Below are 7,559 nucleotides of genomic sequence, written 5' to 3' on the forward strand. Positions count from 1 at the left end.
GAAGGGGGCGAGGGGGCAGGTCAGTCCTCACCGTGCGCCCCGGGGAGTGCCGGGCCTGCTCTCCGCGAGGGGACCCGACGGCGGCCGTCGTCGGGACGCCCGCGCGCGCGGAGCCCAAGCGCCCGACGCGGGTCCGGAGTGGCAGCCGGCGCTCCACAGCGTCGCGTGGCAAGGCGGACGCAGACAGGCCCGTTCGTTCCGTGAAGGCCGAGCAAAAAGCCGGAAGGGCCGTCGGGGAGCCCGGCGGGCGTCCGGCTTCCCCTGGGCCGCGCGCGGCTCGGGCCGAGGCAGGCGAGGGGCCGCAGAGGCGGAGGCCGTTCGGCGGCCCTTCCGGCTCCGGACTCGCGCCAGCACGTTGTCCAGCGGGCCGAGCGCCACGACTCACCGCTCTGACGCCTCCGGGGTGCCCCGGGCACGGGTGGCTTGGGGAGTCCGGCGAGTCCTCCCTTCCTTCCGAGCCCGGAGCCGCCGTGTCTCTGTGGCGCAATCGGTTAGCGCGTTCGGCTGTTAACCGAAAGGCTGGTGGTTCGAGCCCACCCAGGGACGTGCAGCTTCCTTCTCTTCTCCCATTGCGAACAGGCACAGGGGCTGGGTTTTGTCTTCCCGGGTTCCCGGCCGCTAATTTGCGACTTACACTCCCGGATCCGGGATGCGTACGTACCCACTTTGGGGGGCCATGAGATTCTGGATCTGCCCTTACCCACTTTGGGGGGCCATGAGATTCTGGATCTGCCCTTCTTGGGTTTGGACAAGAAGGCAAACTGTTTTGTGCCTCAATTTTTTTTTTTTTTTCCATTCACAATAGGAGGCACAGTAGCAGCCTATCTCCAGGACTGACTTGGATGAAGTGTTTGTTTGCTCTATCAGTAATTTGTGGCCAGGGGCACCATTCATCACCGTCATGATCCTCTTCATTACTTTTAAAAACAGCCTTTCTTCCTCAGTTTGTGCATGACTTGTTTGACTCTTCAAAATGTTTCTGTAATGAGGTTGGTTTCTTGGTTTTAGGATTACAAATAATACTGCAATCATTCTTGTACACGTATCTTTGGTCAGTGGTGCAGATATTTCTATAGTGTAAATAACTGAATGTGCAATTGCTACGTTGTAATTTCTATATAATGCTTCTCACTAGAGTTAATTCTGCAAATTTATCTTCCACAGGAGCTGTACCACATTATATTCTAATTTATTTCCAAATTCTATCGATGTCCCTTTCATCATTTACCTGCCATCGTGACAACCTTTCTGTTACAACAAAATATCGATTCATGATATTCTAGTAAGGGCAGTGGTGGTCTCCTGGCTTAATTAAGAGAAGGCATAGCAGAAGGACGTGGTGGACGTTACACACAGGTACTCTGCTGCATATGATGGACAACTAAACTTGTAAGATATTTAAAAGTCCTTGTATATCTGTAAACCTGTTTAATGTGGTGACCAAATCACGCAGGTCCGGGGTGAACTATTTGACGGTTTTCTGACAAGTCACTTATCCAAGGGGAGGAAAATCACAATGGTCCCAGACATTTTTCTTCTTCTCTTTCCTCTTTTCTTTATAAAGCTTGGTGCTGGCTTTCCCTCCTATACAACAGTGAATTAGCATATGCAGACAACCGTCTCTATATCGCTCCTTGACAGATTTTTGTAGGACCTATGTCCATAAAAATCAACCCACCCGACATACATCATTGGAGCCACTAGAACCCTACACCTGACAGGCACCTGGGGCGTACCTGGCCCTTATAGAGCTGTTGGCTCATGTTCCCAGTTTTGTTTTGTCTTTTGTTGAATCTCATGAGCAGAAATTGAGCTCTGTGGCTTTTATATACTAAGTAAGGTTATTGGACAAGTCTTCATCTCTTTCTCTTCTCTCTCTGTTTCTCATTTTCATGTCATTGTTTTCTGCATCAGCATAGGTTTCTGGTTTTGATGTTTTGCAGTGAACTTCCGGTGACAATCTCTGTTGGGTGGTGGTTGACAGGGATTCATTCCCTGATTAGTGGCCCATGTCAGCTAGTCTAGTCTGTGAGTCTGTATTGTCTATTTATTTTCCTGAGGATTTTGGTATTTCCTGATATTTGACATTGAAGCAATGGGAAGTTGTTCCCATCTTATCTTTCTAATGTGTGGTAAAAAATCTTATGGGCCCAATAACTGTCTATATTTGCAAGAGTGGCCTGTCTGTAATAAGGATGATCTTAATGCACAATAGTCCCCTACCCCCACTTTGGAGCTCTTATCTAATGCTGGCGAGTTTTAACTATATCTCAATAAAGTTGACTTAAAAAGAAAATTTGGGCAGAATGAGGGCACTGGAAACTATCATTCATTTCTGGTAGAAGTACAAATAAGTTCAAAAACTGTAGAAAATTGTTTGGCAATCTCTACCAGTGGTCATACATATATATTGTGACCCAGAAATTCTACTTTTAGCTATACACCTTAGACTTGTGCTTTCCAGTATGATAGCTACAAACCTCATGTAGCTATTGAACACTTAATATGTTGCTAGTGTCATGTGTTGTGATGATAATTTTTAAACATATCGAGTTGAACAAAATATTGTTCAGATAAATTTCACCTCTTTTTACTTTTTAAAACATACTAGAAAGTTAAAAAGTATATATGTGGCTCGTATTGTATTTCTATTGGAATGTGCTATCTCAAAGAAATGCGTGAATTTACCAAACGGCATGTAAAATAATTGTCATGTTTATTCACAATATTCCCAAATTGGGAACAATTCAGATGTCTGAGGAAAGAAAAGACCTTTTATCTGAGGAATATGAGCTCTTTCCAATTATTAGACCCCATGAGGCATTAAAAGGAGACAGCATTCATGTCTGTCGAAGCTGTTTGCTGTTACCACAAGTCGCTATGAATTAACCCCATAATGCTGCATTGGACACTCACTACATATTACACTCTACCCCTTGACAATGTATAGCCAATTACTGATCGATGTTATTTCTCAATGAGAATTCCTGACAGACAACTTTTTATCAGCCCACCCCCTGTCCTCACAATTTGCCTTTAAAAACTTGTTTGTAACAAAGTTCAAATGGATCTCATACCCAAGGTTATTTGGATGTGAGTCTTCTGGGCCAGCTGTCCTCACGTTGGCTAAAGTAAACTCTTTAAACCATAATTTGCCTGAGCCTCTTTCTTGTAGGTCAATATTTCTGGCTCTGTGAGCAGGATTCAAGGTGAGTCACCCAGAACCACCTGATTGTCATCCCAAAGACCACCAGGATGGCTAAAAAATGGAAAGGAGAATTTTACTGGCAATATCACTTTGCAGTCTGGGAGGAGACAGTCACCAAAGGTGCTCTCTCTTCAAAGAAGGGGCAGATAAGTTTTTATGCCTCACAGGGTCTGTATTACATACCAGAGTCATACATATTATAGCACACTTACCTGGACTCCACTTGGATTTGCTTTTATCTGTGGAGATATCCATGGGCCTATACATGTCATTATCCATGGGCCTATAAATGTCTAAAGGCATGGAATGATGAAAGGCAACGTCTTTTAAGACATTTTCTCTAAAACAGATTGCCAATCTACTTTAGATGGAGATTCTATTGGGGAAAAACCAGATAATTATCTGCTTTGCGATCAGAAAGATACCTCCATGCATTTTGGGGGGAGAATATTTTTCCCTTGGTGGGGGTGTTGCTTCCCATGAACACAGAATTAGAAATCTCTCTCTCTCTCTCTCTCTCTCTCTCTCTCTCTCTTTTTATTTTGAGTCAGAGTCTCACTCTGTCACCCAGGCTGGAGTGCAATGGCATGCTGCTCACAGCCCACCCAGCCTCAACCTGCTGGGCTCAGGTGATCTCTTCATCTCAGTCATCCAAGTAGCTGGAACTACAGATGTGTACCACCATGCCCAGCTGATTTTTTAATTTACTGTAGAGACGAGATCCCACTATGTTGCCCAGGCTTGTATTGAGCCCACAGCTCAGGCGATCTTCTTGTCTCTATCTCCCAAAGCGCTGGGATTATAGGCGTGAGCCACTGTGCCCGGCTAGAAATCTTTCTATAATTTAATCTTAATTTAATCCCAGTGATTTGGGAGACTGAGGTGGGAGGATTACTTGAGATCAGGAGTTGAGACCAGTCTCGACAACATAGAGACCTTGTCTCTATACAATTTTTAAAAATTAGGCCAGGCATGGTGGCTCACACGGTGGCTCAAGCCTCTAATCCCAGCACTTTGGGAGACCAAGGCGAGAGAACTGCCTGAGCCCAGGGGTTTGAGACCAGCCTGGGCAACTTGGTGAGACCTCGTCTCTACAATATATCAAAAAATTAGCAAGGCGTGGTAGTGCACGCCTGTAGTTCCAGCTACTGGGAAGGCTGAGGCGGAAGGATTAACTGAGCCCAGCAGGTTGACGCTGGGGTGGCCGTGAATGTGCCACTGCACTCCAGTCTGGGAGGCAGAGTGGGACTCTGACTCAAAAAAAGAAAAAAAAAAAAAGCCGGGAATGGTAGCCTCTAGTCCTCAGTACTCACACTTGGGAAGCTGAGGATCGCTTGAGCCTCAGAGTTTGAGATTACAGTGAACTGTGATGGCAACACTGCACTCCAACCTGGATGACAGAGCGAGACTCTGTCAAAAGGAAGAAAGAAAGTGAGAGAGAGGAAAGAAAAGAAAGAAAGGAAGGAAGAAAGAAAGAAAGAAGGAAAGGAAAAGAAAAGAATGAAAGGAGAGAAATATTGGAGATGAAACTGCCTCCTCTTTTGCAGCTAAACAAAAAGCTATTAATTTGTTGGCGAAGGTTGCACCATATAATCACTTTGCTTTAGATGGTATATTAGCTGAGCCGGGAGGTGTGTGTGGTGGCAAATACCTCTTGTATATACATAAATAATTCTCATGAACCCTATAGAGGCCAAGGGAGCGTTTCCCCTTGGCCCTCTAAAGCTTTGCTAAAAATGAATGGGCAGATTAATAGGAGAAAAAGCACAGAAATTTATTTAACATGTACACATGGGAGCCTTCAGAATGAGGACCCAATTCCCCAGTGAAGTACAGAATCCACACAGAGACAAAAAACTACGTGCAAAACTTGAATGAATTTCATGGACCTAATGCGGAGTGAAAGGTCAACTCAGACCCCTCCCTGCTAAAAATCCACTATCCAGTTTATGATTTAACTATAATAATATGAATGCAAAGAGCACAAAACACTGACCTCTAGTGATCAATATGGGGGGGGCAGCTAAATCTGCAGAGTATTGTCAGAATTCAGAGTTGTATTCTAAGCGGTAAAAGTCATCAGTTAAGTACCTCAAATAAAGTTTCCCAGATATTTTTGTCAGCTTTGAACGATTTAGTTTTCGGCTTTGCAGAACGTGAAGTGCTCACTTGAGGTTAGCACGAAGGCCTGGCCCAGCTGTGGAAGAGACGACAAAGTCCCACACCCTGCGCTCGAGCTGTCCAGTCACCTGTGCTGGGGTAGCATATTTGCATACAATATTGTATTTGGGGGAGAAAAAATCCTACAAGATTAATAAAATTAAATCGGACGACTGTCTTTTCAACACCAATAGCGTTAAAAGCAGGAAGAATGGCTGGTTTGCAGTCACCTAACAGTCTCTAGTTTTATAGATATGATTTCTCTCTGATAATGGATGGCTTCAAGTTTTAACTGAAACTGTACATCACAAAGATAATCGGATTTGGAAGGAACCGGTTTCCTCTGTAATCCTAACCATTCAATTCTGCGTGTTACGGGCCATTATTTCAAGAGGGTGCGCAGGCTTCAGCCGGTCGCCGAAAGGATCCTCGGCCAGACACAGATCAGGGTCTCTTGGGCGGCCTGAAACCAAACGGAAGGCGCCGCGCACCCCCCGAGGAGCGGAGTGGGCGGGAAGGCGGGAGAGGCCGACGTCACTTCCGCCGCCGGCCCCCGGGGCGCGGGAGCGGGGCCCGGGCGGGAGGGAAGAGCGCCGTCCCTGATGTCACCCGCAGGGCGTCTCCTATGCAGACGAGGCGGCGCGGGGGCTGCCGCTTGGGCACCCGCTGCCGAGACACGATGGGCCTCCCGGGCTGCGGGAGCGAGCGCAGGACCGCGGCTTGGAGCCGAGCGTCCTCGGTGTGCGGAAGGGCCAGGAGGGCCCGGGGGGCTCGGAGCGCAGCGACCGTGTGTGAACAGTGTGAGGCGAGCGAGGCCGCGTTGGGGCGGGGGGGCGGCAGCTCATACTTACCTGGCAGGGGAGATACCATGATCACGAAGGTGGTTTTCCCAGGGCGAGGCTTATCCATTGCACTCCGGATGTGCTGACCCCTGCGATTTCCCCAAATGTGGGAAACTCGACTGCATAATTTGTGGTAGTGGGGGACTGCGTTCGCGCTCTCCCCTGGCTTGTGTTGTTTAAAGATAGGTTTTATGTTAAGACTTGGCAATTCAGCCTATAATCTTACGCCGTTTGTAAGTGAGTTATCTGAATCTACAGATTGGAAGTCCACGTGTGCAGTCTGGCGAGACCTCCTTTCCACTATAAAACAAGTCTGCCGAGCGTGATAGCGCATATCTGTAATTCCGGCTCCTTAGAAGACTGAGGCAGAAGCATTGCCAGAGCTCCGCAGGTCGAAACTGCGGTGCCATGGACACTGCACTCCAATCTGGGTGGCAAAGTGAGATTCCAACGCAAAAAAAAAAAAGAACACTTTATGAGAAGTTGCTGAGGTGTATATGTGTTTTTCCAAGCCTTTTAGGTTGGGCAGTGTTCGCTTGGCGAAACCGTGATCTGTTTGTCATCTTTAGAAAATCTTCCCGGTTTTAACTTGGCCATTTTTTCCCCAGTCTGTTTAAGCCATCTTCCCGGCCGTCTCTTTTACTACGTCTTTGGCAGGAAGTAAAGGTGGGGACTTTGTGCTATGGGGTGTGCATTCATCTCAGGAAGCCAGCTGGAAGTTGTTCCTGCCAGCAATGGCAGAGAAAAAAACGCCTTTTGGGATTGTCCGTGACTTCTGGTTTGCAGACAGGGCTTGCTCTGCTGTTGCCAGTGCGATCCGCGGGATGCCCAGAAACCCCACCAGACATCGCTAGTAGAAAACTCGCGGCCTAACGACTGATCCGGTTGGAGGAAGATGAGCTGTTGATTTCTCCCCAACAACGGGATATTGCTCAAGTAGAAAACAGATGAACAAAGGCCAGGCTCACGCCTGGAATCTCACCCCTTAAGGAAGCCGTGGTGGAAAGGATAGCTTTAGTCCAGGAGTTCCAGTCCAGCCTGGGAAACATAGCTAGACCTCATCTCTACAAAGCATTAAAGATAAGCCAGGTGTGATGGCACTCAACTGTGGTTGCAGCTACTTGAAAGGCTAAGGCAGAAGGAACCACGGAGCCCAGCAGGTAGAGGTTGCAGGGGCTGTGAATCTGCCCCTGCACCCCAGCCTGGGCACAGAGTAAGACTCCAACTCAGAAAAAGAAAGAAAGAAAGAAATATAAAGATAAAAGTGTAGACTTCCACTTCAGGCTTTTGTAACATTTGAATGAATTTTGTACTTGTGAATGAAATATCTATTTAAGAAGTAAGTTAGG

The 7,559-nt window shown here is 47.1% G+C and overlaps 1 non-coding gene across 1 annotated transcript; it reads left to right on the top strand.

Annotated features, from left to right (window-relative positions):
- Positions 1-472: 472 nt before the first annotated feature.
- Positions 473-546, top strand: TRNAN-GUU. The gene has a single exon. It is a non-coding gene; the product is annotated as a tRNA-Asn (tRNA).
- Positions 547-7,559: the final 7,013 nt, after the last annotated feature.

Source organism: Carlito syrichta, unplaced genomic scaffold, assembly GCF_000164805.1.
Source record: "Carlito syrichta isolate Samal-C Ts95f unplaced genomic scaffold, Tarsius_syrichta-2.0.1 Scaffold316932, whole genome shotgun sequence".
Taxonomy (NCBI): domain Eukaryota; kingdom Metazoa; phylum Chordata; class Mammalia; order Primates; family Tarsiidae; genus Carlito; species Carlito syrichta.